At 50.1% G+C, this 12,831-nt stretch overlaps 1 protein-coding gene across 3 annotated transcripts in view; it reads left to right on the top strand.

Moving 5' to 3' along the window:
• The first annotated feature begins 294 nt into the window (after positions 1-294).
• Positions 295-12,831, top strand: part of LOC148523517 (signal transducer and activator of transcription 1-alpha/beta-like) — a 130,008-nt gene continuing 117,471 nt past the window's right edge. For 2 of the 3 annotated variants that reach the window (XM_088473104.1, XM_088473105.1), the window contains exon 1: positions 296-490. The gene's annotated coding sequence lies outside the window, so the exon portion shown is untranslated. Of the gene's footprint in view, positions 491-12,831 lie in introns of all 3 variants that reach the window. The other variant, XM_088473103.1, reaches the window with a different exon arrangement.

Here is a 12,831-nt window from a genome sequence, read left to right as displayed (position 1 = left end):
ACTGCTGAGCAATACTGAGAACTACACTAAAAACTTCTATCACAACAACCGCACTTGCCAGACCGGGTACACACACACATGCTTCCCCGAATGACATACAACACACACACACACACACACACTTCCCCCCCCAAATGACACACATCATACATACAACACGCCCAGCCCGTGATGTAAAACCTGGGAAATAGGCTGCTGCCCCTAATCACAGACCCACCTCTTGCTGGAGAAACCACCCAAATATCCCAGGGAACCAATCACAAGCGGGGGAAGGCGGGCCTAGCCGCCGTGCTTCCTAGCCCGCCCTCTCCCCGCTGTGGCGTGCTTCTCCCTGGCTTGTTGTGTCCGGATGAATGACGTGAGTTTTAACCAATGTGCGCTGGATGCTGACCGTTTTTTGGTGAGGGCTGATACTGCTGCTGGTTATACCAGGTCCGTGTACTGTAAACAGGACGGCTGTCTGTCTGTGCCAGGCTCTGATCTATACACGGTAATGTAACTTACTGTCCTCCTATACTCATTATATTAACCCGACATAGCACTGAGTGTAGGAAAGGTTACATATCATGTGTTACATGTGTGATAAGTTAAATTAGTTCTATATAAATGTATAGATATTAGTCTTATGAAGAGTCTCTCTGGCCATTTATCTCATTAACTATTTGCGGCATATTCCCCGAAAATGCCAGTTTTCGGTGGATAACTGCAAATATTTACTATCCCCTAGATGTTTTATGGAGGGACAGCAGCAGATATCTGAGATATGTGCTGCAGTCACTCCATTTCCGACATCAGCAGCCCTCATAGGTTTCAATGGGGGAGGAAATGCTTTTGGATTTACCAGGGCTGTAACTAGGGTAGTGCGACCAGTGCCATGGCACAGGGCACCGCAAGGCAGAGGATGCTGTTTGGACCTGTCAATTTTTCTGTTTGCTATTATTCTCACGTGTAGCTTTCTCTTCTTTTATCCCCAGCATCTTCTGGCCTCCTATATCTTCCCAGGCCCTTCCCCATGAAGCCATGGCCCTTTTTCAGGTGCACTATCTTATGTCCCTAGTTAGAAATTGGGAGGGAGGAGGTGCCAATGCTCTCTGGCACAGGCAACCAAAAAGTTTAGTTACGGCTCTGGGATTTACCATTCTGGAGCTTTGCCCCCACAGCTAACACCATCTAAAGATGGCGTTGTGCTGCTGTAGTTTGTGGGCTACATATCGCAAAAATTAACTGGATAGGGTTCCTCTGGAAACCCCCCTCCCTGGCAGTGGCCGCCGCTCATGCATGGTTTGTTGACCGCGCATGTGCTGGAGTCTCCTCACAAGAGTAAAGAGACCGCTGACGTGGTCCCTTCACTCCAAGCACATCACAGGGACAGGCTCCTTTTGCGCCCAGATTGCACTGAGTACGTGATCATTGATAAATGATCTTTGATTTTGATTTTTATTACCCGAGACTTATACAGTCACCGCCAACGAGAACCAATTCGCACGTATATCAAACATTAATTCAGATGCCATACATTACACAATGTAAATACAATATTCTGTTGATGGCACATTTATTGCAGCAATTCTCTGGTGACTTCTTTGTGTGACCCTAAACGCAGTGCACCCATAGAACCTCTTTAAAATAAAATTTTTATAGGAAACATTGATTTGTTAATAAACGCATCATAAAAATCTTTCCTGGCTTTTTATTTCTTTCAGTATTTATGTAAGAAAATGAAAGCCTGCTAACATCATTGTTTGTGAATCACTATGCTATATTACAAAATGTATGTATTATTGCTATTTATTTTCAGTTCCATAAACTCTGCATGGATGTTTATATATAAAGTAAGTAGACAGTAGTGACCTTTTCTTTATTTTTTTATTTCTTCTACAATTTTTTACTGTATTAAATCCAAAGACAAAGATGCCGATCCCGTATTGTATCAAACTATTGATACAGGGTCTGTACTTGTTTTTATTTGCTGGCAAGAAAGCAGTGTTCATTCAGCAAGTTGTGTTACAGAATGACGTGCGTTGAGGTCAATGGCTGGGGAGGCACACATGTATAAAAACAGTCTCTTTTTCAGGTTCCATAGGGATCCACAGGGATACCATGAGGATAATGTGTTTGGAGTGATCCAAGCCCCAAACAGTTAAAGCTTTCAGCTCCTAGGATGCCTCTGGTCCTCCACATACACCCCGCCATTAGCCACAGGCACTAAGTTGTTTGTCTGGTGCGGCAGGATTCAGACGCACCTTTGTAACGGGACTGCTCAGGCAGTCCTAAGATTTTAATTTATGTTTTATTTTTTATGTTTTTGAGCGTCTGAATTAAGACGCATGCACTGCGACTCCATCTACCTCCACCGGCAGCAACACCAGTAACATCTCTGGTGATTTAGGCGGGTCACAGCAGAGCTTGCTAGTAGCGATGCTGGGACGTGGGCTCTAACCGGACGCATAGAAATGTCAGGTAAGGCGATGCCTCGCTTACAGGGAATCGCGCGTGGCAGTCCTGGCTTCCGGCGCCGGAGACGCACCGGAAGCCGCTACAGTGAGGACCCAGAGCATCTGCGTCCTCCTTAGACCATCGGGGCCTTATTGCCTGATGCCGGGATCGGCAGCAGACGCTTTTGCTACCATGAGGCCAGCGTACCCGGCCTGTTGATCCAGCTGAGGGGAGGTAGGCTCTCCCCAACAGCTCCTCCCCTGAGCAAGACACAGATCCATCAAAGGTTTTTGCGCGTCTGGGTCGCTCTTCCTACCCTCCTCGTGTATATGAGACGCTTACATTCCACTATCTGTGCGCTGCTGTAGCTGTTGGTCTCAGGAGGTTTTGGGTCAGTCTCCCTGTATACCTCTCCCCTGGGTCAGGTATATAGTGCCCTATATCCTACCAAGCCTCGTGTTTGGGTAGCTGATTCAGAGTCTAGTGCAACTATATTATATATAGTATACAGTATATATAGTATGTGACTATTTGCTAGCTGCTGTTTGATACTGTCTTTTATTTCTGGCTGTCTATTATAACAAACAATGTTTTTTCTCCCCATCCCTCTTATAGGTGGGTGTAGTTTTTTCCTCTGGGTACTTCACATTTACTAGTATTTGTGAAGGCTATCAAATTGCATTTGTTAACTTTAATTTCTACTTCAGGGTCCATAGGGGGTCCACAGGGTTGACCTTGGGGTTATAGCTGGAACAGGATCCATGGGCACCACACAGTTAAGCTTTTAGCTCCCAGGATGCACTTGGGTCCTCCTCTATACCCCGCCCCCGAGCCACAGGCACCTCAGTGTAAGCTGGTGCCCGGCCGGAGTCGGTCACCGCGCAGGGGGGCTGCAGGAGCAGCCCCCAGAAGCTTTTTATTTTAAGTTAAATTTTATTTTTAATTTACTTTTACTACAGACGGCAGCGAAGGGCTGTCTGTACAGACTCCCACGCTGCCGCTCTGATCCCCGACTGGCGCCGCGACGCCAGTACTGATCTGGGGATCGCGGCGGGAGGACAGAGTCCGTACTAGCCGGACTCTGTCTACCTCCCAGGACTGCTGCCGGAGTCGCCGGGGATGCAGGTAAGCCGCGCGTCGCTGGCTAGCGGCGGCGCGCGGAATGCCTTAAATGCAGTCCTTTAGCCTCCGGTCCTGGGGACAGACCGGAGGCTGCTGGCAGTGGCGGCGGGCCCCCCCATAACCCGTGGGACCACTAGACCACCAGGGATAACCGGCAAGCGGGAAGCCAGCATCCCTGGGGTTAATGGCCAGCCAGGGGAGGAAGCCTTCCCTGTCAGCGGCTCCTCCCCTCAGCTCAGCGCGCCTTTCAGCACGCAGTCTGGCGTCGCTGAGCTGCAGATTCCTCGGCCACTCCTCCTCTGAGGTCTCCAGCGGCCATTTTCTCACAGTGGCAGCGCAGATCTCAGGGAGCACGCGGACCGGTCCCCCTGTGTACCTCTCCCCCGATTTAAGGACAGTGTACACAGCACTATAGCCCTCCCAGACACTGAATCTGGGCAGGTTGATTGTGGTGAAAAGGTGCAGTGAGTATATCTTCTCTGCATGGTATGTGACTTTTTGCTAGTGCTACCTGTCTGTGCTTATTTTCCGCTTACTATCAGCTTATACCTGTCCCTTTACTTATCCTACAAGCCCTACAGGTGTGTGGGGGAGGGGCGTTTCTACAGACCTCACCTATATAAATCACGTATTTGTGAGGTTCGTCACATACAGGCGTGAGCTACAGTACCATATTGTGGGTTGTTGTTCAGCACACCGGTGAGTGCGTTTACTTCTGCCCTGTTGCCAGATATATTTTTTTGCCTATATAATATATTCTGTCATGTCAGACGAGGAGGTTGAGCGCTCAGTGGCTCCGGTGTTGGCCTCCTGCGGACGCTGTTCAGCAGGAGTAGATAGGGAGGATTTGTCACAGGATGGCCTGTGTAGTCGATGCCAAGTGGCTCCTGGCCCATCCAGACCTTCTCTGGCGCAGGAACCACCGTGGGCGATGTTTTCTCAAGTGCTGGTGTCTATTGCGGACCGTCTGTCGGTCCCGACTGCTCTCCCTACTAGGGCGGTGCCCCAGCCGACCATCCCCCATTCCCCGGGTGTCCCGCAGTTATTGCGGAGTCCTCCTGGGTCTCAATCAGTTGGTCCCTATGCGGGGTTGCCTATGTATATACAGGCTTCCCCTGTGCCGCAGGAGCCTGTGGTACCTTTTCAGGCCCCTATGGCGACGCCTCCACCATGGGTGGATGTGCTCTCCAACTCCGTGCAAAATTTGGCGGCCGCTTCCTCGGCTTTTCAGTCAATGTTGCAGACTGACATGCCTTCTAGGATTTCTAAACGCCCACTCATGACACGGGCTGCTCAGGTATCGGACTCAGAGGGTTCCTCAGATGATGGGGAGGTCCCTGATGACACTGACTCGGACGCCTCGGTCCAGGAAATGGATACCAAGTCGTCCATTAATGTGCGAGCACTAGTTAGGGCGGTGCGAGCTATTCTTCTTATAGAGGATGAGGCACCGGTTCCTAGGTCAAAGTTTCCTAGTTTCAAAAAAACTAAGGTGGCTTCTGCGGTGTTTCCCCTGTCGGATCAGTTGACGGATCATATGGCGGTAGCTTGGCAGGCGCCCAGTAAGAGATTCCTTCCTCAGAAGCGGTTGGCTTCTAACTACCCCTTCCCTGAGGCACATTGTAAAAAATGGGAAACTCCACCGGCGGTGGATTCCCATGTCACCCGTTTAACTCGGGGCGCCACCTTACCATTACCGTCGATATCCTTACTGAAGGATCCCACGGACAGGAAAGTTGAGACTTGCTTAAAGTCTATTTACTCCCTCTCCGGGGCGGTGGCCCGACCGTCCATGGCCATTTCCTGGGTGGCCAAGGCCATTGAGGGGTGGGCCAATGCATTGGAAGATACCTTCCCGGACGACGCTCCGGATGTCCAGCGGGCGTTGTTGGGACAAATGAGGGACGCCGCTTCTTACATTGGAGAAGCTTCTTTAGATGCTAGTCTGCTGACCTCGCGGGTATCGGCTGCAGCGGTGTCTGCCCGCCGATCCTTATGGTTGCGGTCCTGGAGAGCGGACTCTGATTCAAAGAAAGGTCTGGAGGCCTTACCTTTCAATGGGGAATTACTATTTGGTCCGGACTTGGACAAAATAGTGAACACCCTGGCTAAATCCAAGTCGGCCTTCCTCCCTTCGGCGGCACTGCCTGCTAAGGTTCGGAGTTCGGCTTTTCGTTCCTTTCGGGTTCAGGGTAAGGCGAAAGGTCAGTCCTTCCCGAGACAGTCTGCGAGTAAGACGGCCTCTAAACCCAAGAAGCAAGCCTGGAGTGCTCGGCGCCCTTCTTCCAAGCAGGAAGATAAACCTGCGGCCTGATGGGACGGGCCTCCCTCTGGGGGACCTCAGAGTGGGAGGCCGACTTCTTCTATTTGCCCAGTGCTGGCACAATACCACCACGGATGCCTGGGTTCGAGAAGTGGTCTCCCAGGGGTACGCCCTGTCTTTTCGGCACAGACCACCCCACCAGTTTTTCTGCACAAGTCCTTCTCAGAACAAGACCAAGGCGTTACAGGTTCAGGAGGCTATAGAGTCCTTGCTGAAAGCAGGGGTCATTGTTCCCGTTCCTCTATCACAACGAGGGACGGGGTATTATTCGTCTCTGTTTCTGGTGCAGAAACCCAATGGTTCTCATCGCCCTATCCTCAACTTGAAGTCTCTGAACAAATTCCTCAGAGTTCCCAAGTTCAGGATGGAAACGTTACGTTCCATCATTCTGGCGATGGAAACGGGGGATTACATGGTGTCCCTGGACATCCAGGACGCCTACCTCCATGTTCCGATAGCATCTTCACACCAGCGGTATCTGAGGTTCGCTATCCTTCAACACCACTATCAGTTCCGGGCGCTACCCTTTGGTCTCTCCACGGCACCGAGGGTGTTCACGAAGATTATGGCGGTCATGGCCGCACATCTTCGGAACCAGAATGTACGGCTGCTGCCGTATCTGGACGACCTCCTGTTGCTGGCGAGCTCCCCGGAGGTACTGCTTCAACATCTCCACCTGACGATCGCTTGCCTGCAAGCACACGGGTGGTTGATAAATTGGAAAAAGTCCTCCCTGATTCCATCTCAGCGGATGGTTCATTTGGGAGCCCTGCTGGATTCGCGTCAGCAAAGGATCTTCCTGACTCCGGAGAAGGTCGCCTCCCTACAGCTGCGGATACAAAGTTGCCTGAGCCGTTGCCGCCTGTCGGTCCATTCGGCTATGAGAGTTCTGGGGTCCATGGTGTCGACATTCGACATGGTGGAATTTGCCCAGTTCCATTCCCGGCCCCTGCAGGGGCTGATTCTATCAGAATGGAACGGGTTACCTCACCGGATCCGCTCTCAGGTGCTGGTGTTGTCTCCGGACGTTCGGCAATCTTTGGCTTGGTGGCTTCAGACAGCTCATCTGGTCGAGGGGCGCCCATTTTGGATCCCGGACTGGGTCCTGCTCACGACGGATGCCAGTCTCCGGGGTTGGGGGGCAGTGACCGGCTCTTTGTCGCTTCAGGGTCGTTGGTCAGCGGAAGAAGCACTTCTCCCCATCAACATCCTGGAACTGCGGGCAGTATACAGGGCCCTGCAGTCGTCCGGCCCCGCTCTTCACGGAAGGGCGGTACAGGTGCAGTCCGACAACGCCACCACGGTGGCGTATATCAACCACCAAGGCGGAACTCGCAGTCAGGCAGCGATGTCGGAGGTGTCTCGTATCCTGACTTGGGCGGAGGGTCACATTCCGGCGATCTCGGCGGTCTTCATCCCCGGAGTCCTCAATTGGGAGGCGGACTTCCTCAGCCGTCACGACGTGCATCCCGGGGAATGGTCGCTTCACCCAGAGGTGTTTCAGCTACTCGTGGACAGGTGGGGACTGCCGGAGCTGGACTTGATGGCCTCCCGTCACAATCACAAGTTGCCCGTTTACGGGTCAAGGACAAGAGACGCAGGCGCAAGTCTGGTGGACGCGCTGTCGGTGAAATGGACGTTTCACCTGGCGTATCTGTTTCCTCCGCTATCCCTGCTTCCTCGGGTTCTGCGGAAATTCAAGCAGGACGGCGGCATGCTCGTGCTGGTAGCTCCGGCGTGGCCCAGACGTCCTTGGTACTCCGATCTCAGGAGCCTCTCCATCGACGCTCCGTACCTTCTTCCTCAGCGTCGGGACCTGTTGTCTCAGGGGCCCTGCCTTTACCCGGATCTGGGTCGGCTGTCTTTGACGGCGTGGCTCTTGAGACAGCCGTCTTGAGGTCTCGGGGCTTCTCCAGTTCGGTTATTGGTACCATGCTGCGGGCACGCAAGCCTGCTTCAGCACGGATTTATCACAGAGTGTGGCACACTTACTTTCAGTGGTGTGAGTCCAGACATTATGATCCTCAGGTGTTCCGAGTTTCTAGGATCTTGGAATTTCTTCAGTCAGGATTGGATCTCGGCTTACGCCTTGCATCTCTGAAGGTTCATGTGTCCGCCTTGTCCGTGTGGTTTCAACGGCGGATTGCAATACTACCAGACGTTCACACCTTTTTCCAGGGTGTTCTCAGGATCCAGCCTCCCTTTGTGCCTCCTGTGGCTCCTTGGGACTTGGCGGTGGTGCTACGGGTCCTGCAGGGTCCTCCGTTTGAGCCTCTTGAGGCGGTGGAGCTCAAGTGGCTGACATTTAAGACTGTTTTTCTCCTGGCAATTGCTTCGGCCAGGAGGGTGTCTGAATTGGGGGCGCTTTCCTGTCGCCCTCCTTTCCTGATTTTTCACCAGGACAGAGCGGTGCTCCGCACTCGTCCTGAGTTTTTGCCCAAAGTGGTCTCGAAGTTCCACATTAATCAGGAACTTGTTGTGCCAGCTTTTCAGTCCCCTGATCTTTCAGCTGGTGAGACTTCCTTAGATGTGGTCCGGGCGCTTAGAATTTATGTAGACCGGACGGCTTCGGTTAGGAAGTCTGATTCCTTGTTTATCCTCTTTGGTTTTCACAAGAGGGGTTGGCCTGCCAACAAACAAACGTTAGCCCGTTGGCTTCGTTCCGTTATTTGTGAGGCTTATGCACAAGAGGGTTTACCTGTGCCAGCCTCTGTTAAGGCTCATTCCACTCGTTCTGTGGGTCCCTCTTGGGCTGCTAGACGTGGCGCTTCTGCTGTTCAGCTGTGTAGGGCGGCCACTTGGTCTTCTATTCAAACGTTTTTGAGGTTCTATGCGTTTGACACCTTCGCCTCTCAGGATGCTTCCTTTGGGCGCCGGGTGCTCCTTTCAGCACAGGAGCGTCCCCGCCCTTAGTTGAACTGCTTTGGGACATCCCCAAGGTCAACCCTGTGGACCCCCTATGGACCCTGAAGTAGAAAACAAGAGATATGGTAAGAACTTACCTTTGTTATCTCTGTTTCTACGAAGTCCATAGGGTCCACAGGGCGCCCGCCCTGACGCACCTGGCTTCAAATGGGCTGTGTGGCTGGTCACCGGTTTTCCGTCTCCTATTGCTGTGAGTATGGTTTCTTGTGTGTTCCAGTCTTCCTTCTCTCTGTTCCATATTCTCCTCCGGCCTAGGCTGCTTACCAACTGAGGTGCCTGTGGCTCGGGGGCGGGGTATAGAGGAGGACCCAAGTGCATCCTGGGAGCTAAAAGCTTAACTGTGTGGTGCCCATGGATCCTGTTCCAGCTATAACCCCAAGGTCAACCCTGTGGACCCTATGGACTTCGTAGAAACAGAGATAACAAAGGTAAGTTCTTACCATATCTCTTGTTTTTGAATATGTCAAAAGGTAAAAGGAAGCAAAAGGTGGAGGCCCCTAGCATTCTCCTGTTTTTATTACAGATACATTGTTTAGGCGTTTGAATAGTCTTCTTTCTTCATTGGTCTGGGTGAATCGTCGACCACGTATTCAATTGGCAGCTGTGACCCGATCTAGGTCTGGGGGAGGTTTGGCTCTTCCAAATTTTAAATTTTATTATTATGCGGCGCAGATGGCACATATACGGTTATGGCTTCAAGATGACTCCCCTAATGCCCTGCACGTTTTGTTGGTTTCTCAGATTTTCCCTAACTTTACACCATTGCAGGCCTTGCTTGCGGGTAGAATTATACAGAAAGGCCCTCCCCTGTTGATGCAAGCTATTAAGATATGGAAATTGGTATCTAGTATTCTACAGTTTACGGGATTAGATCCAGACACTTCTCTATGTAGTTATCGTATATTACCTGAACTGGCCTCTTTACAGCTTGAGGTGACATGGGGTTCTAACGGTGTAACTCCATTGGGTCATTTATATGACACTTCAATTCTTAAATCATTTGCACAACTCCAAGAAGCTCATCATCTCCCTCAATCATATTTCTATAGATATTTACAATTACGGCATGCTCTCTCGGCTCAATTTTCAGATGGCCCTCCTCTAATTCAAATATCCCCATTGAAGTCATTCCTTTTATCTTTAGGTCCCCGGAAGACGCTTTCTTACTTATACTCCTATATATTGTCTTCTTATCATAAGGATAGTTTACCACATCTTAGATCAAAGTGGGAGAGAGATATTGGCCTTATAAGTGATGCGGAATGGGATAATGCTCTAGAAGCTCCTCGTATTTCCACAACTTCTATAAGATTTCAACAGATTCAACTGTTTATTTTACACCATACCTATTTAACTCCTGTCCGTTTGCTGAGATTTGGGGGGAGAGCATCTGACATATGCCCTAAGTGTAAAATTAGTAGCGGTACTTTCTGGCACCTTCTATGGGATTGTCCGGTGGTTAGCATTTTTTGGAATAAGTTTCTGAGAGTTTTGTCCAATACAGGTATTGCTCCCACTTTAGCTACGCCATTTACGTGCTGTTTAGGCTCTATGGACGATGAGGTAGTGGACAGATATCTTAAACAATACATTGTCAATATGTGTACACTAGCTAAGGTATGTGTGGCTCGGTAGTGGATGGCTCCTACAGGACCAGATTATAATGCTTGGCTGTCCTTGGTCCGTACCACTGTTGAACATGAAAAACATGTGTTTATTTGTCGCAAAGCTGAGAAGAAGTATGAACGTATCTGGAGCAGTTGGCTTAAATCCTGTTATGCCCGTGCATTGCCTAATGATTGACCGGTATATTATTGTTAGGATAATTAGGTAGATCTAGTTGATTTTGCCAATTTTTTCAGGTGTTATTTTTGACAATATTCCAATATTTGTATAGTGTGGTATTTTTTTTTTCTTTTTTATTATTTTTTTTTTTATTTATATATGTTTTATTTGTATATATATTTTGTTTGGTTATTTGTTAATGTATTTCTATAAACCAATAAAAATTTACTCAATTTAAAAAAAAAAAAAAGGTGGAGGCCCCTGTGCTGGTTTCATGTAAATCCTGTTTGGCGGGCTTATCCCCTCAGGACTTTATAAAGGATGGTTTGTGTGCTGTCTGTTATAAAGAGCCACCTCACCAGTCCCTGTACAGGAGCCATCTTGGGTGTCCTCCTTGTCTCTGGTAATGAAGCAGTTTGGGGATCGTCTGGCTACTCCCATACTGCCTCCTTGTATGGGGTACCAACAGCATGGTATGTTTGCACCTCCTATACATCCTTCCTGGATGGATGCTTATGCCCACTCAAGTCAGAGTATGGGTCAGTTAGCTGTTGTGAGTAGACCGGTACTCACTAAGTCGCCTAAACGGAAGTTATCTTTTTATCAGTCTTCTCAGCATATGGATTCAGACACATCATCGGAGGAATCAGTTGATGCACAGGGTTTTTCTCCGGGGTCTAGCTCAGGAGAGAAGGACCATCCTTCACAGTGGATGTTCCTTCTTTGGTGAGGGCGGTCAAATCAATCCTAGATATACAGGATGATGAACCAACTCCTAGTAAGAAGGTTCCAGTGTTTAAACACCAGAAGATGGTTAAAAGGGAGTTTCCTAAATTTGAGCAGCTTACTGAACTTATGGAAGAGGCATGGGGTAACCCGAATAGATGGTTTTATGTTACTAAAAGATTAGCATCATTGTATCCTTTCCCAGCTTCTGAGTGTACTAAGTGGGAAATCCCTCCTACTGTAGCTGCTCATGTGACACATTTCGGGCCTGATTCAGACCCGGTCGCAAGCACTGAGCGCTCGCAACCGGGTCGATGGTGGCCCAGAGCGCATGCGCACGATGGAGCCGGCTCTGTCGTGTGCATGCGCGAGACCCGGATAGCGACGGGCAATGCGTCGCTCCAGGTCTCACACCAAAGGGGGCGTGCTGTCGATGTTGAGTGACAGCACACCCCCTTTGGTGGGTGGGCCAGGGGGGTGGCTGCCCAAACGGAGGCATTCCCATGTGAACGCCTACCGTTTGGGGCCGGCCCCACTGACATCACAAGTGATGTCAGCGGAGAGATTCCGGCTCTGTTAGAGCCGAAATCTCTCTGGGGCTTGCGGCAACGAGACCCTACCACAAGGGTCTCGTCGCAAGCCTGATGGTCACGATGGTCTTGACCATCGCGACCATCTTCCTGGCCGCTCGCTATAAAAAAAGACCAGCCCTGATTCAGAGCGAGCGCTCTGTCAGAGCGACCGGCTCTGAATCAGGCCCTTAGTCAGGAATGCTACGTTGCCTATTCCGTCAGCATTTTCTCTTAAAGATCCTACAGATAGGAAAATTGAAACATGTCTTAAGGCAATATTTTCATCATCTGGAACTGTTACTTGTCCAGCTATGGCTGGAGCCTGGGTAGCCAAAGCTGTTGAAGATTGGATGAAGGCATTGGAGGATTCTCTACCAGATGCTACCAGAGAACATATGTCCCACATATGGGAAGCAGCCTCCTATTTGGGAAGAGCTGCAATAGATGCTGGACTCTCATGCTCTCATGGTGCGTACACACGTAGCGATACCATATCGCTGGCTGGTCGTTATGCACCCTCCCTGGTGTGCTGGATGATCGATATCGATCATCCAGCACTCCAGTTACTTACTGACGGCTATAGCGACCCGCGATCAACGATCGCTGGTCCCTATAGTAACTTGCTCGATATCGAGCAAGTTGACCGGCATGCATGGCCGATGGATGATATCGCTATCGTCCATACGTGGCCGCGCATCGCTGGTTGATGGTAAGTTGGTAGGGACCATTTAAATGAGCGATTTGAATGAAAATGATATCGATATTGTTTTTTTAAATCGCTACATGTGTATGCACCATTAGCTTCTAAAGCATTGGCAGCCTCAGTGGTGACTCGTAGGGTCCTTTGGTTAAGGTCTTGGAAAGCTGATACAGGGTCAAAGCAGGCTCTGGAATCCTTACCTCTCTATGGAAATATACTTTTTGGAGCAGAGTAGATAAGAT

Source organism: Taudactylus pleione, unplaced genomic scaffold (genome assembly GCF_031769625.1).
Source record: "Taudactylus pleione unplaced genomic scaffold, aTauple2 ptg000130l, whole genome shotgun sequence".
In the NCBI taxonomy this organism is placed as follows: Eukaryota; Metazoa; Chordata; class Amphibia; order Anura; family Myobatrachidae; genus Taudactylus; species Taudactylus pleione.
Note: the sequence above shows the minus strand (reverse complement) of the source record. Positions and strands in the feature narration are given on the sequence as shown.